Source organism: Dasypus novemcinctus, chromosome 9, assembly GCF_030445035.2.
Source record: "Dasypus novemcinctus isolate mDasNov1 chromosome 9, mDasNov1.1.hap2, whole genome shotgun sequence".
Taxonomy (NCBI): Eukaryota; Metazoa; Chordata; class Mammalia; order Cingulata; family Dasypodidae; genus Dasypus; species Dasypus novemcinctus.
The window spans coordinates 38,729,511-38,756,166 of record NC_080681.1 but is presented as its reverse complement, the minus strand read 5'-3'; positions in this window follow the sequence as shown (position 1 = coordinate 38,756,166).

Below are 26,656 nucleotides of genomic sequence, written 5' to 3'. Positions count from 1 at the left end.
TGCCTCCTAAACCCTCCAAAAGTACTCAAAACCCCCACCCCTATCCAGAGCTCTCTTAGGTTCCTTCCTCTTCTTTACGTCCAACCTTTAATAAGTCACCATATCCTGTCCATCATCTCTCTATTCTCGTCTATTCTATCCCCTGAATGTAATGTCCTTATCCTTTCTCACCTTGTTTATTACAACAGCTTCTGAGTGTTCTCCTTGGTTTCAGCTCCTCCTTTCTCCAGCCCATTCTCCACCCTGTTTCCAAAGACACCTCTTAAAAATATAAATCTGATTGTGTGCTCCGTCAGGTTGGAAACCTCATCGGACTCTCCCTTCCCTGATGTTACTGCTTAGATTTCTTAGTATGACATAAAAGCTAATCATAATCTGGGCCCAACCTTTCTTCCCAGTTTCACCTCTCTACTTTGCTCCCTTCATGCTGCATCTTTCACCATGCCAAACTCTTCAAAGTTGTGTGTGTGTGTTTTAATAGCATGCTCTTCCATTCCTATGAGGGTTACAGCCTTTTGGCATAAGCTAGAGTCCCTATTCTTAGTTCTTTGGGTTAATACTTTTCCCAAATGGCTATAGTGTCAATGGCCAGCCCAAATTTAAGTCAGTCTTGGTTGTCAGGGCCAGTATCCTCTGAACTCAGTATCCAGGGTTCAATATTCTTCCACAATTCCAAAAAAAGAAAACAAAATGTGGAGGGAGGGGTGAGAAGATTGGATCCACAGGCAGGTAGAAGGGAGTAGATGCAAAAATAGAGAGAAACAGGGCAGACAGGAGTTCAAGGTTGATCTCTCTTGTAGAACCTTCACAGTGTTGTGAGTTAACTCTGTTTTCTTTTTAGTTTGAAATCCCCTGAAGATGTATGTCAAGACTCTTATCCATAACCTTGTGCTCAGGAATCTTAGATGGGCTGCAATTGCACATTTTATGGAAGGCTAAATTCCATTATCCAAAATACCTTTGCTTAATTGTTTAAGTACACTAAATAACTAAGACAAACAATGCTATATGGAATAAAAGCTGTGGGAATGCTGTTGCTAAATTTGCTAAGGCTCCAAGCTTGCCAAATTTTACTACCAGATGCCTAGGAAAGAGAGAAAATTATAATTCCAACTGGTCAGTGGTCAGAAGGTAATATTCAAAACATCCTACCACATGGATAAACAGGAAAATAATTAGAAATCAAAATGTTAGAGAATTCTGCAGTGAGCATGAATGTAATCCACAGGATAAACAACACTTGGTTGACATTTGACTGAATAAATTAAAACCCAAAGTAATTTGAATAAAAATGCAAGACATGTATCAGAGAAGTTCAGAACAGAAGACAAAAGATGAACTCTTTCTCTTGCCATGGAGCTCAGTTAGGGTTTATGGGTCAACCTGGAAAGGAAGGTCAAAGGAACTATTTTCTTATGCTACAGCACTATGGGATGAAAGTCCCTGTAGCAAGGCCATAACTTCTGAGAAATCCATTAAGCTGAAACTTGTACATTCAAGATAGTGTGTGGCTGAAATTACCATACTCAAAGCAAATAAAAAGTCACTTCAAACCATCCACCTTGTCTCATGTTTCCTTGAAACAAGATTAATAACAAATTGGAGACATTCTCCTAGTCTTTCATTACTCTCAGTAAAAGAGCAACAATAACTAGTCACCCAGTTAAGGTGACAGACATCTGACAAGCACTAGTGCATGCATACACATACCCATACTCCACCCCACGAAAACACACACACACACAGAGGATGATGCTTTTCTCTGGCTAATCAGGACTCTAATATCAGAGGGTGTATAGAATTGACTCTACAGTTGAGCTTATCACCCTGCAGCAAATACTTTATCAACAGAAATGATTCTGTGAAACTTTTACAGAGTTTGAGCTTTTGTACTTTCCCTTAACAGAAATGATCAGAGTCATTGGCAAATTTGATTTTCCACATTGAAAATATTTATTCCATCTCACAAAAAAACATAAATTCCTATGTTCAAGACACTTTAAAAATGATTGGGCTGGTGTTATCACTACAATGACCACAAACCCAATGGTTTCTGCGTGCCAGAAATCCCCTCATTCATGTTACTGTTACACTTGGTATTTAGAGAAAAAAAATCACAGCTACTCAGAATTCTAACTGGAGAGAAGGCAGGATAAAAGGTTGTGCTGGTGACCAGTGAGGATACAGCAACCAAATTATTGTACAGAGAGAGCAAGACCATTGCCTAATACATCAGATCCATCAAGAAAAATAATTAACATCCATATCAATTATTGGTCTATTAGAAATAAAGACCTGGTAGAAGGATACTATCCAAAGGTGATTGTCTAGTGCTTTAAAAATAAATGTCTTATCGCTGCCTTGGCATTTTCTGTACCATCAAAAGGCCATTATCCCATGACAGTTCCATTCCATAGACATTAACATTAGATACCAATTCCTTCTAAAGGCCCTTTACAATGCTTTGTCTCATTTGGAGGGTTTGCCAAATGTTCTTCTCTTTTCATTAATAAATTGACCCACACAGATCCCTTAGGACTCTAGGGGAAATTAAGTTTTATTCTTTTTTTCTTCTTCTACTCTAATTAATACTATTAATAAGGAAAAGATGCTGTCAATAGAGCAATCAAGTCTAGCAAATTAGGCAGCACAGTTAAAATGAATTAACATTAAAGGGAGACAATATTTTATTACTATTTACTAAACACTCACTACATGCCAACTGTTGGGCTAAAAACTTTACCTGTACTTTATGTTGGCACTCAACAATCCTATAAGATGGGTATAATCTGACCAGGTTGCAGATGGGAAACTAAAGCACTGGGAATACCAAGTGCTGAAGTCAGAACTCAGGTCTGTTTAACTTCAAAGCCTAGATTTGTGAACGTTCTGCTTATCTGCCTTTTAGGTGTGATATTCCAGGACTGTTTCAAGCAACTTCAGGTAAATCACATAGGCACACCCTGACTCAGTTTTCCTACTGGGGAAAGTGCAAATGGGTGGATCACTTTCACAGCCCCTCCTCACACAATCTTAAATTCCTAGGTGATCAGGAAGACTAGAAATGACACCTTTAGTCTGTGATTACACATAGTGGCAAAAATAGCATGGTAGATCAGATGACCTCAAAGAAGGGAGTGTGATATTACTAAAATTTTTACTAGCTCATGTTATTTTCTAGTTTCTGTATTTTCAATTTTTCAGGTCAATACATGGTCCCATCCTCTGTGAAGAGTCCTAGGCAAGTCTATTCCAACAAAATACTCCAGGAGAAATGACACTGCAAGGCTTTATTCCCACATTCATTAAAAGTTCTATATTTTTCATAGCTTGATCTGTCACTTGATTTTGCTTTTTTATAGAAAAATGTGACTTCATTCCCTTGAGCTTATGGGCCTGTAATAACTAACCTGTTGTCTAAGGTACCCTTGCACTGGTCGGATGGAAGAATGTCGTAACAAAGTCATTATAAATCCAAGAGGGCCTCCACCTATGAATTTCTGTCAGTAGCCCCAAGCCAAGAAGAAAATCAGCTGCTGGTTCAGCTCTTCCGAGCTCCAGGACTGGCTTTCCACAAGAGTAATCAAGGGTCTGAGGCAAAGGGAAAGATTAGCAGAGCTTACCCTCCACAGAGGACTAACCTTCCCTTAAGACTTTACAGACCAAAACAAATCCGTTTTCCCAGTATACAGATAACAAAGACAGACTAAGGGGGATTTAGAATCAACAACACTTAGGAGCTGGAAGGGACCTGGAGAATTCATTTGACACAGCCCCCTGCCTTCTGGCAAGGGAAAGACAAACCTTTCAAGACAAGAGGGGCAATTTGACCTTTAAAAATGTACTTTTTAGAGGGCCATTGTCCAGGTATGGGAAAAGGGAAGATGAGAGAAAACTTTGCTGAGATTCTCAGAGGCAGACCAAGTTTCCTTTCTCCCTTCCCTGCTCCTATCTGGGTCACAGCCTGAAACGGCAAAATGCTTCTTCCCAGGGTGAGGGAGATGACCCTCGTGCCACCTCTCCATCTCCCAAGGTGTTCCATCATCACGTCACGCCGTGATAACCACAGCCTTCCTGCAAGTTCAGTTCAGATACTTTTGTAATTTATAGTATAAATAGTCTTCTTTTCTCTTTTTAAAATGTATAAGAATAAAATATTTAGTCCCTTTCTCAGTATGATTTTATTAATTTTGTGGAACTAAAATCTTTTCATAGAAATATTTAGGAGTCCTGTGTGATCCATACTCAGAGTATTTTGAGTGAAAAAAAAAATGCTAAAGGAGGGTGAGGGAGACAGGGAATCATATTTAAACAAGATCAGTAAATACTGAGGCTGATTTCCCTCAGTGTGAAGAGTTAATCCTAAAGAAAAATGGATGATAAAAGCCTTTGATTGAATCACAGATCCTTCTATGGATGGAGTAAAAATGAAAGTAGTGAGAGAGGGAGTGAGAATGGAAGGGAAGGGGAGGGAGAGAGGATGAAATTACTTTTTGATTACATTTTATTCCAAGACCCTTGTTTGTAGCCACTTCTTCAAGTAAAGTTTTGTACAAATTATTTTTGACATGTGCCCATAAAACTTACGTGAAAGAAAACTAAACCATCAAATTCCATTAAAACTCTGGTCTGATAATTTAAGACAAAGATATTCAGAGTGAAGGTTGCTTTTCAATCCTTTAATCATCTGTTGTGTCCTGACATTCTAGGGGTCTCAGAAGAGTGCATGACAAATAACGTTCCATATGTGCAGTTAAAACTATCCGCAGCAAGGGTAAGTGACAACTGAAGCATCCTGGCTCTAAGTGATTAATATCAGCACATTGGAGCCATCTTTTCAATGACCTACACACACAAAATGCATGTGCTGGTTTGGTTGTGTGACCCAAAGATGATGCACTGATCTCCACTTTCCTGGGGGAAAGGCTTACAGTTCAGGCATTATACAAGTTTATGTGGGACTTGTGCCACAGTCGTCGATTATCTGCCTGTGAATTTTCTGAACCAGAACCCAGCATACTCTCCCCTACCTCTCTCCCCCTCTTCCTTACCAGGTTGCATTGATTGAACCAATATATTTAACCATCTTTTTAGAAAAATTAAAAGAAAAATGAGTTCCCCAAATCACCTGTTGGGGACTGAATCACTCCACAAAAAACATTTTCAGGACCCAACCCCTGGTCCTGTGGGTGTGAACCCATTTGTAAATGGGACCTCTGCAGATGTTATTAGCTAAGGTGTGCCCAAACTGAATGAGGGTGGGCCTTAATCCAGGATGGCTGAAGTCCTTATAAGCAAAGGAAATTGGACACAGAAGGAGAACCCACAGGGAGGAGCTAGAAGCTGGAAGTCAGCAGAGCCCAGAAGGGCAAGGAGCAAACGCTGCCGTGCACATTGTCATATGACAGAAAAGCCAAGGAACCCCAAAGATTGCTGGCCGGTCAGAAGATATTGACGCAGATGGAGGCAAACCTTCTAGCCTCTGAAACTGTAAGCCAGTAAATTCCTGTTAAGTCCATCCATTGTATGGTATTTGTTTTAGCAGTCAGGAAACTAAAACAATACCTTATAGTAGAATCCAAAACTGGATATAAAAGTGTTCTGTTCTTCTGCGTTATCTGTGCCCTTCCAAATTCAGAGAAATTTGGGTAGGGATGCTATTTGGCTACTGGAGTGGTTACATTGTGACTGATTTCACTTAAGACACACACAAGTGCACAAATATACATAATTTTTCAAACCTGCTCCCATGCATAATGTAGACAGTTGCATAACGAGGTAGGACAATCTACACTATAAGCTTTGGGAATATTTTGCTATAAACGAGAAAAGAAAGTGGGAAATTACCTTTCCATGAGATGAAAATAAGAGGATTTTGGTGCTTGTGCATGGATTCATATCCTCATAATTAGAATAAATTATAGATTATTTTGTGATTAAAAACACCAACACTTTGCTACTACTGGAGATCAAGAAAAACTCTCTGTACATTGTATAGCTGTTCTATTAAGTTTTGTTGCAAATATTGGGTCATGAAAGGGTAAATTCTCTCCTAGCTCTATATTGGGAATTTGTATGTGTATATGTGTTCATGTGCTACTAGAAATTCTACAGTGTTCTAAAATGGCAAGACAAAAATTTTTAAAGATTTAAATGCATTCTCAATCAGTACAAGAAATGATTTCAAATAAGTTGAAATATATTCAAGTCCTTACAGGAAAATATTTTAAAAGAAAGTTGAGCTTTATTTAATGAGAGCAATGTTTTTGCTACAAAGAGAATCATTTTTATGCTTCAACAACCAAATAGTTTCTGTTATATGCACATGTGATGGGAATGTACAATTTATGGCAAATACTCAGAGTCAAGTCCCTAATACTCAGCATATTCTTTATCCTATCACACGGCATCCTTTCTTAACCATACTCTATGTAGCTCATATAAATTCCATAACTGAAAAAAGGAAAGTGGGAATCTAGTGAAAATTTTTTTCCAGATAGAGAAAATTGAAACATTACACTTGTTTCTTTGCCAGCACAGATCCATTTTGACAAGCTGGAAATGATTTATGGGGAAAAAACATATTTATGCTGGCAGAGACGTTATTAATTGCCATACAGTACTCACATTTGTTGCCTTGTTTTGTATATGATTGCTCACAATGCTTAAGTATAAAATCTAAATATGTGGCTTTTTTTTGCAAGTTGATTATTATATTACAGGCAAACTTACAATACATGATGCATGCTATAAATTTCATTTAAACCTTCACAGAAAATATCACATCAAAGACATGATAAAATAGCAAACAGCATTCAGAGAAAACAGTTCATTTTGTGTGTACATATACACACAGACACACACATGGATGCAAATGGTTTTAAAGGATTATGTACAGTATGTGGGAGTCTATGAATAATATAACACTCTCAAGGCATAAAAAATATTACTTTTATTACTTTTCAGAGTAAATGTTGCTACATGAAACTACTAGTAAAAGGAGGCCCAAAATGTTTGAAAATGAAAATATTAAAGCAATATATAATTTCTAAGTTAGAGAATTTTGCATCATAAAAGACTTCCAGATGTGCAAACGTCTATAAAAGAAGTTTGGGAGAGGTACATTTTTTGATATTTTATTTCAAATGTTTTAAAAATAATTAATAGCTTTGGAGAAAAATTATTTTACTCATATATATATGTGGCTATAGGAAAAAGAAAAAGCATGCTATTTAGTGAGAATAAAAGTGATTTCAGTAATGACAGAGCAATTTATCATAGGAACTGACCATTAGCTGTCTATCTGTTTATTGCTCTGACGATACTGTCACTTTTTAACACTAATATAGATGAATATATTTATTACTACTTGCAATTCCAGATTTTAATCTCATATTAGAAAGATGTTCTCATGGAACAGCTCTTATGCCCAAGAATCATTTATAATATATCTGAGTCCATTGAGTCCATTTTAAGATACCCTTATTTCTAGTAGTAGAAATTCATTTTTAAGGTCTCAATTTCAAGCAGTCATATCAGCATCGCTATAAGCATTTGCACATAGTTGTCCCTTAGGTTTAATGTTTTAGTAGCACAGTCTCTCTGCAATTAGTTCCATGCTCCTTAAATGTAAATCAGATGTAAGTCTCTATAAACACTCACTCTCCATAGTGTTTTGCAGTATTCCCATTGTATTAAGTTACTCTAGAAGGCAAATAATTCTAAATATGAAGCAAAACTGTATGTATGTGCCAAAACTATAATTTAGTTGTTTATGATTTACCCAACTCCATTTTTGCTTGGGAAAATGGATTCAATATGTCTGTTTGAAATTAGCTCATAAGTAAGAGCTTATTGTGAATGATTAATGAGTGTGGCCTTGCTTACATACAAGTGGTTCTGTCCAGGGTCAATCTACACCACTGGGAATTCGGGCATTTGCCCAGCAACCCCCTGTGGGTGGTCTTCACTTTTCAAAATAGGACACTCAATAAGAAGGGAGGGTCATCCTGCTGCCAAGCTTCACATTCAAGCTACTTCTTTCACTAGCTCTCCTTGTAAGTTTCAACGCAAAGCGTCTGAGGAGAAGTCTGGCTTCATAAGATTTGTTAGATGCGTACTTCTTCATCTGTAATGAGTGGCTCAAACTAAAGCCTTCATGGAATATCTATTTTATATCCAGCACTCTGCTGGGTATCATGGAATGGTAGAAATCCTAATCATCATCATTACTGTCGTTTTAATGAAGCCAATTGCTGATAGTACAGTAGGCTGCCATCTTTATATTCAGAGACTGTTGGCATACACCCCCTCAAATCAACGTTCTCATTTCAATACTCGCTTGGCAAGAAAAGGAAATGCTTATGCCCTTGTGACTAAAGACAGCAAGAAGTACAAGAAGAAGAAAGGAGCAGAGGAGACACTTCATAGTCAAATGTTGGAGTCACTAAAATTTGCATTAGCACTTCACAATTTATTATACAAAGCAATTTTGTATAGCTACTTCATTTTTATCCTTAAGGCAGCCTTGCCCTGTTTTATTATTGTAGTTTATAGTTAAGGAAACACAGGCTCAAAGAAGACAAGAAGCTTGCTCCAGGTCACACAATAGAAAGGTACCGAGACCAGAATTTAAACTCAGATATTCCAAATCCTAACAACCAAGAAATACATAACAGGGTTCCTATGCTTAAATAGCTCATATTCTATTCTCCTACTGATTACTCTGTGCAGAAAGACATACCTGGGGGTCTAATCAGTGTACTTTTCTGAGAGTCTCTGGCATATCGAGGCAGGCTTGAAAGAGACCTATTTATTGCTTTTACACCCCACCTCAAATGTCCTGCAAGAAATTGACTTTAGAATTGATATTCAGTTCCTTCCAGTATCTTTGCTTACTTTGTTTCCTCTAGCTGAGAATGGGGTGTTCTTCCCACTTTCTTCACCTGGATAATACCTTCCCATTCTTTTCATTATCAACTCAAGTGTCACCTTAGAGGAGATTTTCCTTGATCTTCCCCCCATTCGAGGTATAAATGTGGATCGATTATGTTTGTTGTGCCTCAGAAACTTCCCAGAGGTCTAAGCACTCTTCTTAACCTCAATGTACCAGCTATTTCCTAGGGCTTAGAAGTATTTTCAGGAGAAGAGCTCAGGCTTGTTTAGTCCTATTGCATGGCACTGACTGAGAGCAGCAGACCCCTCACTGCTAAGTCAAAACTGCCTCAGTAGCCTTGGGAAAGACTTACATGGTAGGGTGAAGTCTCCAGTCTCATCATTCACGGGCTCTGGGGCATTGAGAGGACCTACAGAACACATACTTTGAAGGTAGCCTGCCCCATATCCAGAGTCACAATTAGGAAAGATAAATAACCTGCCAAACTGACCAAGGCAATCACGGTGAATGCTTTTGATTACCTCACACAAACATGTCATTCCGTAGGACACCAGTCTGCCCTACGGTGATGGAGATAAGACAGGTCTAAAAATAGCAGAAATAACTGCTTATATTTATTGAACATTTACTCTGTGCCAAACATTGTGGTTATTGTTTACATGAATATCTCACTTAATTAATTAGATTATTTTTATAACACTATAAAGTAGCTTGTATTATTATCCTTCTTATTTTAGACATAGGAAACAAGGCACAAAGAGGTAATATAACTTGTTCAATGTTCTACAACTCGTAACTAATAGAGCCAAAATTCGAACTCAAGCAGTCTAACTCCAGAGTCTGAGTTCCTCTATCTTTACCATGGTATTTTTATCAAATACCTCATGGATAGAGAACCACAGAGATTCATGGCAATGCCACTGGACTGTTCACCATGCACAGGAAATGGGACAGCACTTGAGTCTCTTCATAGTAAGCAGACCTCACACTGCACAGAGGTCAAAAGCTGCCATAGCTGGCAAAGCTCTTGTTCCAGGGCAGGGGCTGATAGAGTCCTTTCTCAAAAATAGCAGTGTAGGGAAACGGACTTGGCCCAGTGGTTAGGGCGTCTGTCTACCACATGGGAGGTCTGTGGTTCAAACCCCGGGCCTCCTTGACCCCTGTGGAGCTGGCCCATGCACAATGCTGATGTGTGCAAGGAGTGCCCTGCCACACAGGAGTGTCCCCCACATAGGGGAGCCCCATGTGCAAGGAGTGCACCCATAGGGAGAACCGCCCAGCGCAAAAGAAAGGTGCAACCTGCCCAGGAATGGCGTCGCCCACATTTCCCGTGCTGCTGACGACAACAGAAGTGGACAAAGAAACAAGACGCAGCAAACAGACAACAGGGGGAGGGTGAGGAATTAAATAAAAATAAATAAATCTTAAAAAAAAAAAATAGCAGTGTAGCCCCTGGAAGGACTAGATTAGAACCCAATCCAGCAGAGTCTTTATTAGGCACCCAGAACCACCAACCTCATTTCCCCGCTTCTGACTCTGCTGCCCTCTGATCTTGTCTCTCTCTGCCTTGGAGAAGCCTTGTTTCCCTTTCCCACCCCTGGGATTCACTTGGCCACTCTAGTCCATCTTCACTGATCTCCCTAAATTTGAATCTCAGGAAGCAACAGTTAGATTATCAGTTTAGTATTATTCAGAGTCCAGACAGGAAATAGATACACTCAATTAGAGGGAAAATTTAAGAAGAATTTAATTAAGGGACTATATACAAAGTGTGGGCGTTATGGAAATATGGTTAAAACAAACCAATAAGGGATAAAGATACACCCAACGTCTAGCCACAGCAAGGATCCTATGGCTTAATGCTCCCCCAAATATTCCCACTGGAACCAGTAAATGTTAGCTTAGGTGGCAAAAGGGACTTTGCAAATGTGACTAAGTTAAGGATCTTGAAATGGAGAGATTATCCTAGATTATCTCGGTAGGCCCAATAAGAGGGATGCAAGAGGAGTCTGAATCAGAGGATATGGAGATGTGATGAAGGAAGAAGAGATTGGCATGATAGTGCTTTGAAGATGAATGACAGGGCCACAAGCCAAGGAATACAGGACTGCTAGAAGCTGAAAAAGTAAGGAAATAGATTGTCCCCTCCGGGCCTCCAGAAGGGACCAGCCCTGTCCACACCTTGACTTTATCCCAGTGAAACTAATTTCAGACTTCCAGAAGAGAAGAAACAAGAGAATAAATTTGTGTTGTAGGAAGTCACTCAATTGTGGTGATTTGTTACAATATTGTCCTAGTTTTGCTAGGCTGCTATCACAAATACCACAAACTGGTTTTGCCTTAAACAACGGAAGTTTATGGCCTCACAGTTTCAGAAGCTAGAAGGCTTGCTCCCTTCGAGGATCAGCAGTATTCTGACTGTCAGCAATCCTTGGGTTCCTTGGCTCTCCCATTACATGGCAATGTCCTCTTGTTTCTCTTCCAGGTTCTGTTGACTTCTGACTCCTTCCTGTGGCTTTCTCTATATATATTTAAATTTCTTCTACTTATAAAGGATTTCAATGTTCAGGATTCACTGAATTCACCTCATTTTTATCTGGGCCACACTTTAACTTAAAATATCATCTTCAAGAGATCCCATTTACAATAGGTTTGTAGTAGCAGAGAGAAGTTGGTGATTGCAGTATTGAGGGCCAGGACATGAGACTCTTCTGTGAAGGAAAGTTCAGTAACAGCCGGCTGGGCCCAGTGGACTTCTGTCCAAAGACCAAGGCCCACGCAATGTTTCCATGTCCTTTTTTTTTAAGATTTATTTTTTTTAATTTATCTTCCCTTCCCTCTCTCTCCCCATTTTCTGCTCTATTGTGTCTATTTGCTATGCGTTCTTCTGTGTCTGCTTGCATTCTTGGTGGCAGCAAGAATCTGTATTTCTTTTTGTTGCCTCATCTTGCTGCCTCAGCTCTCTGTGTGTGCAGCACCACTCCTAGGCAGGCTGTGCTTTTTTTGCATGGAGTGACTCCCCTTGTGGGGTGCACTCCTTGTACATGGGGCTCCCCTACCCAGGACACCCCTGCATGGCATGGCACTCCTTGCACGCGGCAGCAGGAGGCCCTGGGTTCGAACCCTGGACCTCCTATATGGTAGGCAGACACTCTATCATTTGAATCACATCTGCTTCCCTCCAGGTCCTTTTTATACAGAGGATTTAGGAGTGGTGTCAAATGGTGCTTTGATGCAAAAAGGACTTTCTTTGTTAGTTTCTTAGAGTTTAGGGGTTTGTTTGAATAACAGGTAAGCTTGAATTAACATATCTCCCACATTCCATCTGCATATAAGTTCGAATACATATTCAGTCTGCATTCTTTCAGAATATTCAAAGCCTGTAGAGTCTATATCATTTAGTTGGCTTTCCAGAAACTAGGCAAACTTGGATACAGAATTAGATAAGTTTGAATTCATGCACAGGCCATATTAGGTTCACATTGTAAATGTTCATATTGATCATTAAGATCAAGACCAAGAACATGTATAAAATGGGTACATACTTCAGTCCACCAAAAGCAGCGATAAGAAACGAATACAGAGTCCTTGCCACCCCTAGGCCTTAGGAACACAAGGAGGGAGGAATTACTGGAATCCAAAGAGAACAGCTGTGGTTATGCACAAGGTGGTCCAGAAGGTGCTATGGCACTGAGGGATGCAGCCAACCCATAGTGACTAGCAGGCAGATATAAGGATACTGAAAAGCCTGATCTCACTCCCTCTCCTCAACCAGATAAGAGAAGATAAGGGTGCCCATTAATGCAGTCCATAAGATTCGATCACCCAAGACCTAGGGCAGGGTGTACAAGGATGGACAGGAAATCTAGAATGGCAAACAGAAAATATCCAACATACCAGCCCTAATGGGCTTCGTGTGCAAACTCACCCACCAAATTTCACATGCCAAATAATAAGACAGCTCTGTTAAACAACTTAAGAAAACAAAAGTTCTTGTTATAGCCACTGCTAGGACAACAAGTCTACTAACTCTTCATTTGCTAATGTAGGAAGGCCACTCAAGTGGCTTCTTAAATAATAAAGGTGATCAGCTTCTCTTAATTAGTGAAAAGAAAAAAAGATAAAAAGAAATCTACCTCCAGCTAAGCATAGTAAGGTACAGCCTTTACTTTTTTGCATTGCAACACTTTCTAGTTAATTCTTCATATATGAACATTATGGCCTTTGAAAGAGGTCTTATAATCTAGTCCCAGCTTGATAATTAATATATAAAAAGGAAGAACAAAATCTCAACTCCAAATCTGTGTCCTAACTCTCATAATTTTGCTTACCCAACACAGGACCTCAACTTGTACATACTCGTGTCCAGCATCAACTATTGAACAATTATCTATTGCTGTATAACAAATTATTTCAAAACTAAGTGGCTTGAAACAGCAATAAGCATTTATTATCTCACATAGATTAGAAGCAGTGTGGCTGGGTGATCCTGGCACAGGGTGCCTCTGGAGTTTGCAAACAAGACATTGGCAAGTGCTGAAGTCATCCAAAGTTCTTGACTATACCTGGAGGCTCCACTTCCCAGATGGCTCACACACTTGGCTTTTGGCAGAAGGCCTCAGTTCCTCACCATGGGAATCTCTCATAGGTCTGCTTGAGAGACTTCATTGCATGGCTACTGGCTTCCCCCACAGTAAATGATCCAAGAGAGAGAAAAGTGGAAGCCACAATGGCTTTTATGACTAGCTTCATAAGCCACACTCCATAATTTCTGCAACATTCTGCTGGTTACACAATCATCCCTATTCAGTGGTGGGGGTGGTAGAGAGGAGGGAACAGAGGTGAGAATCATGGGGAGTCACCTTGGAAGCTGGCTAGCATACATACCAAGGCTTTATAGTTCTCTTTATCTGCCAGCACATCAGCTTTTTCTTGAGAAGTTCAGTATTACAGAAAATATCTGTATATTCCACATGAAAATGGGTCTAAAAGATAACTTTTAAATATGTGCCTGGTTAATAAATTATTTAGAAAACAAGGAAAAGATGATGAAGAGTTAAAAGGACAACTAGAGCATCCATTTTTCTTCTCCTGTCATTGTATAAGAGCGAAGTTTCCTCATGAGTGTCTTAGGGGACAAATATTGGAGCACAATAATTAGGAGCAAGTGTGCTGGTACATGAAAGTTAGCAGATCTACCACCTACAAATTGTGTGAGCTATTTAAGACAAGGCTTCATCTCTCTGTGCTTTTGCTTCCTCCATCTGTAAGAATGAATTAGCAACAACAGTAATAGTAATCTCTCAGAAAGTTACTGTAATGATTGAGATAATAAATGAAAAACATTGTGGACACTGTTCAGCATATAACAAGCACTCATTAAATATATGCTGCTACTTTTATCAAGAATATATTTGCTTTATGGTAAGATCCTCTTAACTCAAGGGAGATTGGAGATGTAACAAGAGTGCTAAGAAAGATAACTATATTATAAACATGTATTTGTTTTCACAACTTAACCATGAAGTTCCTGACATCACAAACTATATCTATTTCTCTCTATAATCCCAGCTTCTAACAGAATGCTGGCACTTAGTAGGTGCTCAGTTATTATTTGTTGAACTGAAGTGAATGTTAAACTTTTAACTTCAGTTCTTAGGACTGTCACTCAAATATCCTCCTTCTAATTCTTGAGCCAAAGGAGTTTTAAAGACTGACCACCTAAGATTGAATGAATAAAGAATTAATTCCCAAGAAGGAAACACTTGCTTTCAACCTAATATGGCCCCAGTAATAGCAGCAGGAGCAGTGGAACTCACCAGACCCCTGGAGCAGGGGCAAGCTACACAGAAAGCAGCAACCGTCGCTAAGGGGTAAGAAATCTCAGCATCAGAAACTGTGACAAGGGACCAGACTGGGTGTTTTAGTACCATCCAGTAACAGGAAAGGGAGGGAGACCTGAAGATTTGTCAGGTGTGTGTTTATTCTCAAACATCTTTCCTAATTGAGGATAATCCCAGAAGAGGTGGGACTCAGGGCAGATGACTCTTCTCCCATACTCTAGGTAGTAGGCATGTGACTCCGGCTTCACGTGGAGATGGAGGGGCCAGAGGAGTGGCTGTTGGCAGTAGCAGTGTGGAGAGTCCAGAGACATAGGGGCAAGTGGCCACTGATGGCAGCTCCACTGGAAGCCTCCCAAGTCAACCATCTCGGCAGCATTTTTTGTAGCATTTGCTTTTCCTTGTTTGTAACCAAGAACACGGATTAGCACAAGAACAGGGACAAATACCTATGAGATTGTCACCAAACTCTTAGTTGTCCCAAGTCTGGTATCTTATGACATATAAACTATGTGACTATGGGCATACAGCTTGTTCTCCCATGTGGGGAACAGTGATAGTAACTATTTCAGAGGGTTGTTTAACAAGATTAAATTAGATAATGAATAGAAAGAACCTAACAGAGTCCACAGCACACAGTGCTCAACGTAGGTTGACTAGTGTCACTATTAATGAAGCAAGGGTAACAAGTAAGATTCTGAGACCTCATGGCAATAACTTCATCCTGCTTAAGTTGCATGTCTCATCACGACATCTTCTTACCAATGGAAAATAATCAGTCATGTTTCAGTGGCTTTCTCTATAATTGTCTGATATACCATACATAAAGCAATGATTTTTAAGGAATACTTTTATAAACACATGCATCATTTTACCCAGATGTTTGATTTTACACATCTTCACAGAAATGTAAATAGTTGATTTTTGTTACCCATCTGTCCTTTCATACTCTTATATCACATAATTAGACTGTAGGTTCAAATGACAGAAGAAACAGTATCATGTATTATGTATGTATCCCTCACAATGTCAAGCACATGGGTGCTAAGTACACACTCATTGAGTGAAAGCGACCATACAATTTGATTATAGAGCCATCTGAACCACTTAGTGCTGGAGTTTGCATCCAACCACCTGGAACTCCCCCTGACCTCACTTTGGTCCTGGTTAGCTGGGACCTGTGATGCAAACCACAGAGACTTGAAGGTGGGGCCCTTATTGATCTGCCTGGTTCAGGAAAGAGACCCAGTTCAGCTCTCTCCTCTAAGTCCCTTGTGCTACCTTACACAGTTAAATAAAGCAGAGCTAAGCTGACTCCTCCAGCACAGAAGTAGCCAGGGATCATAGCAGTTTTCCTAAGGAGGTTCCAGTCCAATGCTCCACTTATCCAGGTTGCAGGCAGCTGTGAGATTTGCTCTTCTGAGCCCCTCAAGTAACACTGGAATGACGAGCTTCAGTGTCATTTTTTCTCCTTTGGGAGAATACTGTCAGTGATTTCTTTTGGCATACACTTTATTATAGTCCAAGTTCCCAAAGGCACTTGAGAATATGTGATTAAAGGAATTCCCTACTGCCATATATACAATAAATCTAACTGGCTTTATTAACTAGCAAGGTTTTTTTTTAACTCCTTCAATCTAATGCTTCCTGGCTAGAGATGAAGCCACTCACCAAATATCCCTAAAATGACCCCAATTTTTGTTGTTGAAATGAGTATATAGGTCGAGTGTCTAACTGTCTACTGGCTGTTCTCAAATCTGGTATGGAAAAAAAATACTTATATGTTGTAATTATTCTAGTCTCATATATGAAAATTGATTTCCGAATTTCCCCAAGCCTTCAAGGCAAGAAGCAAGACTTGAGGGTAAGTAGCAAAAAAAGACCTTCCCCTCATTCCTATTCAACACTTTTAATTCAGGTGTCCCCTTCTAAGTGGGTGAAAAACATCTAAAAACACCCATTCCTCCCTCTAATAGTGTCCTTTTTGCCTTCTCCTCACTCTCTTACCAATTCACACCAAACCTCTACGGTGAATAGAGGAAACAGGTGGAAAAAACCATTCCACAACCTTCAACCATGACCCCTGAGCCTTGGATAAGATGATAAACCTGAAAAAACAGGGCCAGAGGACAACATTACCAGCAATAATTCAGTAATTTGCCAGTTTGCATATGTCACTGATTCTTTTCCTGTGTTCCTACAACACTATGTGCACTCTTCAGTCAAAGTACTTTTCACCTTCTATTACAATTGCTGTCTTCTTGCTTGTCTTTCCCATACAAATGAGTTTTTTAAAAATAAATTTTGTGTCCTCACTGCCTAAGATGGGGCCTTATAGGTAGTGGGGATGATAGATTGCAAAAAATAGCCATATTCTTCCCATCTGTGTATGTCACCCCCCTCTTTGCAAAGATACTTTGCTGCTCCTCCCATCAGTTTCTTTTCCCACCCCTTGAATCCAAGTTGGACTTATAACTTGCATAATTCTTGTAGCAGAGCTATGGTGTACCAGTGGACATAGCCTTCCAAGGACTTGATGCTTTTGCATTGGCTGCTTTAATGTGCTGCTGCTACAAGGTGATGAAGCATGCATCATTTTCCTCAGATGGCGCTGCAGTAAGACACTTATTAATAGTACTGGTAAATATCGCTTGAAAGAATGTTTGTAAGGGCATTTAAAAACTCACTTACTCCCAAAAAATGATTTCTTCTCACCCACTATAGTTATAATGGTAATGATAGCCATACACAGAGTGCCTTCTAGGTTCCAGGCACTGAAGTAAGCTGGTTATATGTAACATAAATCCTTTTTCACTGGATTAGCCTCTTTGAGGATGAGATTCCACATAGAGCAGAGATGAGTTATTCCAGCTGAGGCCCCCTTCACCAACCATTTGACAGCCAAAAGAAACCACCAGATATGGGAATGAGGTCATCTAAGGCAACCCAGCTCCAAATGACCACAGCCCATGAATAACCCTGGGTGAGACCAGCAAATGAACCACCCAGTTGAGTCCAGTCAAAATTGCAGAGCCACAGAACCATTAATCAATAAAATTATTATCATTTCAAGCTGCTGATTTTTGAAGTATTCTTTTATGCAATGAAAGGTAAGTGATTCTGTAAGTGTTCAATATAAGTTTATTGAATGAATGGATAAATGAGTCAATTAATTAAGAAAAGAGCAGGGAAGCTCATCATACAATTGCAATCCCTTGGCCCTGTGGCCATCACTGCATGTCAGCAGAACAGGTTAGCACTTTTTGATGTGGCAACTTTATCTATAATTCTTCTTGGCAATGATCATACTGACTCAAAGAGGCTAATTTCCTACATCTTACCATCCTCTATAAATTCTAGCACAGAATCTTACAGAGTCATTAGAAGATCTGTGTTCTGGTCCCAGATTGGACTCTTTTCAAGCTAGGTAGATTGGAGCAGTCACAATCTCTCAATAAACTGAACAATCGTCCTGGTTTACCTGGCGACAGTCCCAAATTAGTGCCCCCTTTACACTCTCAAGGTATGCTGGTTTGAACAAGAAATTATATGGTCACTCTGTCTCCGAGAATCAGCTTTTAATGAATAAGAAATAATCTATCAAACAGGAATAATAGCACCTGTCTTACTGACCACACAGGGTCATTTTCAGGACTCAACAAAATAACCACACATCTGTAGGTAATAAAGCACTCTAGTAAGGCATTACTTATTCATAGTACTGATAAATATCCTTTGGAAGAATGTTTGTAACGGTCCTTAAAAACTCACTTACTCCCCAAAAATGATTTCCTCCCACCCACTGTAGTTATAATAGTAACAATAGCTTTACACTGAGTGCCTTCTAGGTTACAGGCACTGAAGTAAGCTGGTTATATGTAACATAAATCCTTTCTCACTTCATCCACTGGTGAAAAATAAATTTATCACATTCACAGCAACAGTTAAATTTCTCCCCCAACTGACTTCTGTCTTCTGTGCAAAAAAATTAAGGACTCTGGCTGGATATTTGTCTCAAAGCCACCAAAGATTATGGAATGGTTAAGAAATTCTCAATTTTTTTTGACAGAAGGCAAACAGATTTAGACTTCAAATAACCACAATTAAAAAATTTATCACCCACCTAGATAAAACATCTTACACACAAATTACTTCACTAATCTGCAGCTCATTATTTTTATCCCTATTTTGCAGTTGAGGAAACTTGAGGCCTAGATAAGTTAATTTGCCCAAAGTCATGCAGCTAACAGATAGCAGATTCAAACCCAGAGCTATCGAACTCTAAAGCTCTGCCCTTAATTTTTTTTTCTAAAATTCAGACTAGATTACCTTTGGTGGTAGATGAAAACTGCAAGGTCCGTTACCAAAAAATTGTACTGGGGGAGGAGGGGATAAGACTAAAGACCAGCAAATTATAGCCCTAAGGTTTTAAGAGATAAATAAAATCAATTTTAGTGGCTTGCTGGAAGAGGGACAAGAAGACCAATATACAAAGTATTCAGTTGGAGACAAAGAAGAGGGGCAAAAGAAAGCAATTGTGCAGAGGGAGAATGAAGGATAGTAGGGCAGGATGGAAATCATGTGGACACTGGGACAAGGCAAGGAGCCCCAGGGCAATGAGACCCCTTAGATGACTATCAGTTTGGAACAAGATCTAAAAGGGAGGGAGGAGAGCATAAAGAAACAAATATTTTACTATGCTGACAGGGACTAGCCCAGCTTTCTCCATTTTCAACTAAAAGAAGCTGCGTTCAAGGTCTAATCTATGGGCAGAAACACTAATGTTCTCCCATTATCCATTGATGGTTACTTTATACTCGTTTTACTGTTGCTTAATAAATAAATTAGAACATAGCTAAACTTGTTCAGCAGCCAGTCATTAATTCCGTTAGATCTACTGTTCAGAAAACTGAAGGGCTATTGACGCTGCTCAGTTTAATGAAGGAAAATGAGTCACAGGAGATCTGGGCTGGAATGACTCATCGCTACACCAGCAGCCCTCTCTCCACTGCAAACTACTTTTCATCAGTTGTAGTCAGCAAGATCTCAAAAAGAATGTTGATGTTTCTTTCCTGACTGGTTAGCTTCTTGAATTCAGAGGCTGAAATTGTGGACATTTCTATGACAAGGGAACAATTACATAAAAAGCTAGCAAGTATCAGCTTTTTCATTAGCCTTCCAGAAATTGAGTATGGCATTGCCCTGAGAGGAGTAAGGAGACCATTTTGTAGGGGGAATCTCCTTATAAACAAGATCCTTCTGAGACCGTAATGATCGGAAGGGATAACTTCTTAAAATTGACTTAGCATATACTAAATTCTACTATAGAGTAATGATACAGAAAGGCTTTCAAGTAGTTTCTTCTCCATGCCTCTGTCTTGGAGAGAAGATGCTAGTGATGTGTTATTGTATCTGTTATTATTTGGAGCATGAGAAAATTTGCCATTTTTCTAGAGAAGATTTTTCAGGCATGGAGGCAACGATCAGTTATAGACATTCAAGTGTTGGCCTAACAGTAGGATTTTGCAGGCTAACAGTATGAGATGAAGTATATTTTTATAAAGAAGAATGTTGACAATCCTGCTACTAAGAATATATGCAGAAAAACTGAGAGCAAGGACACAAAAAGATATTTGTACACCAATGTTCATTGTGGCATTATTCACAATTGCCAAAAGATGGAAACAACCAAAGTGTCCATCAACCAACAAATGGATAAAGAAAATGTGGCATATACATGAGATGGAATACTATTACGCTGGAAGAAGAAATGAAGCACATGACAACATGGAGGAATGTTGAGGACATTATATTAAATAAAATAAGCCAGACACAAAAGAATAAATATTGTAAGGTCTTACCGATATGAACTAAATACAGTAACTAGACTTTGAAGTTGGACTATGGAGTGTAGGTTGATGGAAGATGGAATGTGGACTGAGAAGGGGGAGCTGATACTGGATGTATGTAGAATATTTAATAAGTTCAATCGTAAATTTATAATAATGGATGGTGTTGATGGTAGCACAATATGGTGAGTGTAACAAACTGCTGTTTTGTGGATGTGGTTGTGGCTAAAATGGGTGGCTAATAGTTGGAGGACAGCTGGAGGATACTATAGGGAATGTATAACAGTGATTTTGGTGGTAGATGAGGATAGTGGTTAACAATATATATACAGGAATGTTCTACTACAAGGTGTTAAAAATGTGGGGAAATATAACTAACGTAACTTATAGATTATACATAACAATAATATTGTAATATTTTGTAACAAAAGCAGAGAAAGTATTGTAGCAATGCTAAAAGTAAAAAAAAAGAATGTGGGGTTTAGTCTTATAAGATATGAATATGATTAAGCATTTCTTCATTTTCTTCATTTACAAGGAGACCTTTATCATGTCATTTAACCAATCTGTGCTCATCTATGTATCTTTCTGAACACTGGAGGAACAATTGGGTTTGATTTTAGGATAAGATGAGATAAAAGTGCCTGGACAGAAATTTTTTGGAATAATGCTTTCATAACTTGTTAAACTGCCTCTTGTCTATTATTTTATTTTTAGAATATAAAATAAAGCTTAATTTTTCAAAAAGTATATTGGTCATCAAAGGTGTAGGGTGATCCATAAATTATATACAGTTTTTGACCAAGGAAACAAAAAAGAAATACACTTAGAAATATCAGACCCCAGAATGTTCTCTAAGCATGGATATTTATAGGCTTAGAAATGGAATTAAGGTAAATTACTTTGGGCAATACTACAACTCTATGATGGTTGGCTTCCCCCTGCTCTCCGTTTTACTGAGGTCCACTAGAGAAACGTTTGAAACTCAGACAAGAATTTAATATTCATAAAAATGACACAAAACCAAATGGTTGATAAAGTAAAATTTTCTCAGATTTCCTGGAGAGATGCTTCTATTACATACTTTAATTTCATAACTGTGGGGCTGCTACAATGGTGAGATGGCCGGTGTATTCAAGGTACTAAGGTATAGCAGGTGATACCAAAAAGTCAAGAAGTATTTACTAAACTCTGATAAAGGACATGATAGAACTGCACAGGCTGCTATAGGAGTGCATAGAGAGACCCCCTAACACAGACTTGGAAGAGTCAGGGGTGGCTTGCAAGAAATGTGATCTCTAAAGTAAGACTGGAAGGGTAAAGTAAGACTGGAAGCAAAAGTTAATCAGGCAAAGGCAAGGAGAGTGGGGGATGAAAAGAAGGACTTAGGCATAGTGACCAGTTCGTTCAAAGGCCCATCAGTGCAAGAAAGCTGAAATACGTCTGGTGTTATTGAGTTCAAAGAGAGCAGAGATTTCTGTTTTGGTCACTGCTGTCTTCCCAGAACTGACAGTGCCTGGCACATTGTAGGTGCTTAGTGAGTATTTGTGGAATGAATCAGAATTAACAGGAAGAGGATAAGCCATATTAGGAAGTTAGGACTTATTCTAAAGGCAATAGGAAGAAAGTCACTGGTGAATTTTAAGCAAAGAAGTGGCATGACACGTTTGTCTTTTAGAAATTCTCTTTGACTGCAATGTGGGTAACAGATTGGGGGAAGGGCAGAGCAGGAAGCAGGGAATGATGTGTGCAATATTCTAGGCCAAAAAGAACAGTGTTTTAAACCAACTTAGCAATACAATTGACTGATATTTAAGAAGTAGAATTAACAGATTTTATTATTTGCCAAGATGTCAACGGGACTCAAACAAACAAACAAAAAAGATGGAGGAATCAAAGATTTTCTTGGCCACATAGGAAATAGTGGAAGTGGCTCAAGACAATAAATAAGGATAAAAATGCAACATGGGGCATTCAGATTATGAAGATCAAAGGTGCCCATTAAACCCACAAAATGAAAATGTGCAAGAGGTGGCTGGATAAATAGAGAGGCTGCATCATAACTTGTTTTTATCATATAAAAACTCAATACTACCCATTCAGCAAAACTGAAAGATAAAAATAAAAGAGAGAAGAAGAGAGAATTATCAAAGTGTTGCTAGCAGTTCTATCCACCCCCTTTCTCCTTGAAAATATGCCCTATTATCAGTGTGAAATAGGGAAAATGAATCTGTTTTCCCTCCATCAGTCCCTATTCACAAATGCCTTTCATTAGGTCAGCATCTCACTAAGCTGAGCAGTATTTTGTGCAGCATGAACAACTACTTTATCAGCTATGTAAATGAATAAATGCAGGAAACTTCAATTGCCAGGGGGAAAATCTGGCTGGACTTGAATGCCAGCCTCCATCATAGCATCTTCTAAGGGATTTCAAGAGTAATACTGAAAATATTCAATACATGATCCATGAGTTTAATTCAGAACTTACACACACACGACACAACTCTATTCTCTAGACCTGGCCCGAGATGTAGGCATAAGGACATAAATGAAGAGAGGAATGGGCCTATGAGGTCACCTGAGACCTCATTTAAGTGCTGAGACCATCATTTAAAGGATGTACAGAGGAAAGAAGACCATAAAAGAGACTGAAGAAGGATGAGAAAAACCAAGAAGCTGCCATGACAACCAAGCAGAGGGTAGAGAGTATTTCAAAACAGTAAGTGATCATGGGTATCAAATGGTGTGAAGAGGTAAAGTAAGGAAAGTATTGAAAAGTGCTCACCGGCTTTAACAACAAGAGGACCACTGACCACCTTGGGAGACAGGATTGCTAGTGCACCGAGACTGCCAGGCACACTTCAGAACAGATGGAAGGTGTGGAAGTAGATAACAAATGTAGATAATTAGCAGCACTAAATAGCTGTCATTTTACATTTATTTATGGAATAATTTATGTATTATCTATGAGTAACTGTCTCCACCTCTAAATAGTAAGCTATATGAGGGCAAGAATCATTTGGCTTTCATTTCTTAATTGACGTAAAATTCACATTCATAAAATTAACCGTTATAAAGTGTACAACTCAGTGGCACTTATTGCAGTCACTGTGTCATTACCTCTATCTATGTCCAAAATATTTTTATCACCTCAAAAGGAAACCCTGTACTTAATTAAGCAGTACACCCCATTCCTTCCTCCCCCAGTCCCTGGAACCACTAATATGATTTATGTCTCTATCTTACTGATGCTGGGTAGTTTATACAACTTGAATCATGCAATATATGACCTTTTGTGTCTAGCTTCTTCCACTTAGCATAATGTTTTCAAGGTTCATCCATGTTGTAGCATGTATCAGAATTTCATTTCTTTTTATGGCTGAATAATATTTCATTGTATGGATATACTACATTTTGCTCAACCATTCTTCAGTGGATGGACATTTGGATTACTTCTACCTTTGTAAATAGTGATGCTATAAACATTCATGTACAGGTATTTGTCTGAATGCCTGTTTTCAATTCATTTGGGGAAATGCCTATTTGTAAATTAAATAATGTCCCCCACAAGGACATATTCCAGACATAATCCCTTGTCATATGGATGTGAACTCATTTGTAAGTAGGAGCTTCAATGATATTTTTAAGGTGAGGCCAAATATATCAGCGTGGGCTTTAATCAGATATGAATGAAGTCCTAAATGAGCAAAGGAAATTTGGACATGGAAGTAGAAACCAAAGGAGGAGACAAAAATAGACAAGATTACCTTGTGACAGAGAAAGAGATTGATTGCCAGGAAGCACCCTACCATAACTGTACAGGCATTGGAGAAAGTCTGCCTGTCTTGATTTTGAACTTCCAAGTCTCCAAATGGTGAGCCAATAAATTGCTGCTTATGCCTATCAATCTGTGGTATTTCATTAAAGCAGCATGGACAAACTAAGACAACCTGTGTGTCAAATTGCTGAATTTTATGGTATATTCTATCTTTAACTTTTGAGGAGCCATCCGACTGTTTTCCACAGTGGCTACACCATTTTACTTCCCACTAGCAAAGTACAAGTGTTCTAATTTTTCCACATCCTCACCAAAAAATGTTAAATTCCATTTTTTGTTATTATTCTCATAGCCATCCTAGTGGCTATGAAGTGTTATCTCATGGTGGTTTAGATATGCATTTCCCTAATGGCCAATGATGTTGAGCATCTTTTCATGTTCTTGTTAGCTATTTATATTTCTTCTTTGGAGAAATGTTTATTCAAGGTTTTTACTCATTTTTTTAAATTGGGTTGTTTGTCCTTTTGTTGTTGAGTTGTAAGAATTCATTATGTATTCTGGATACTAGATGCTTATCCAATCCATAACTTGCAAATATTTTCTCCCATTTGTGTTACACATGTTTTTGCCCACAGTTAAACACCCAGGGTCTAGCATAATCCCTGGCAATAAATATTTGTTGAATGAATGAGAAGAAGTCTTGGAAATGTGAAGAATATGTTGAAGGATTGAAATAAAAAGCTCAAATTTATTATCAGTAAAAACCAGTTGCATTTCTATACACCCACAGTGAACAATCCAAAAAAGAAATCAAGAAAACAATTCCATTTACAACATCTAAAAGAATAAAATATCTAGGAATAAATTTTTCCAAGTATGTAAAAGACTTATACACTAAAAATTACAAAACATTGCTGAAAGATATGAAAGAAAATCTAAATAAATGGAAAGACATCCCATGTGCATGGATTTTGGAATATTTAATACTCTTAAGGTATTGTTTTAGTCAGCCAAAGTGGTGCTGATGCAAAATACCAGAAATTGGTTGGTTTTTATAAAGGGTATTTATTTGGGGCAGGAGCTTACAAATACCAGACCATAAAGCATAAGTTACTTCCCTCACCTGAGTCTATTTTCATGTGTTAGAGCAAGATGGCTGCTGATATCTGCGAAGGTTCAGGTTTCCTGGGTTCCTCTCTTCCTGGGGCTCCAGCTTAAGGCTTCACTATCAAACTCCAACATCAAAGTTCTAACATCAAAAACCCCTAACTCTGTCCTTCGCCATGCCATTTATCTGTGAGTCCCCACCCACCAAAGGGACTCAACACTCTACTGGCACAAGAAGATTATATAATTACTTAATCAAGTAAACCTATGAATCCAATATAATCTAATAGGCGTAGAGGAAAAGATCCATTTACAAACATAATCCAATATTTCTTTTTAGAATTCATCAATAATATCAAACTGCTACAGGTATTGATGCTACACAAAATGATATTCATATTGAACATATTCCCAAACATTCAGCATTTGTGTGTGTGTGGTTTTTTTGCAGAAAGAGTAAAGCTGATCCTCAAATTCAAATGGAGTTGCAAGGGACTCACAAATAACCAAAACCATCTTGAGAAAGAAATATAAAGTTGGAGAACTCATATTTCACAATTACTTCGAAGCTATAGTAATCAAAAGAGTGTGGTAATGTTATAAGGATTGACATAAGAAAAATCAACCAATAGAATAGAATTGAGAGTTGAAAAATAAACCCACACATCTATGGCCAATTGATTTTCAACAAAAGTGTAAGTCTACTCATTAGGGAGGAAAAGTGTCCTCAAAAAATGGTTCAGGGAAAACCTACCCACATGCAAAACAATGAAAGTGGACTCCTACCTCACATCATACACAAAGGTAAGACAATATAATGAATAACTAACACTGCTGATTTATAAATGCAATTGTAGCTGAGAGAGGTAGTTTAGAGAGGTTAATGTTAATCAAAAGAAGACAGCTAGAGGATAATATTGGAATTGTATAATATAGTATTTCAGTGGGGGATGAGGATTGTGGTTAATAGTACAAATACAAGAATGTGCATTTATTACAAGGCATTAAGAATATGGTGGTGCATGGGAAAAATACAACTTATTTAACTTTTAGACTATAGTTAACAATAATATAATTTTTTGTAGCAAAGGCAAAGACAGTATTATATCAATTCTAAACATCAAAAAAGAATATGGGATTTAGTTGTATGAGATGTGAATATGATCAAGTATTTTTTTTTCACTTT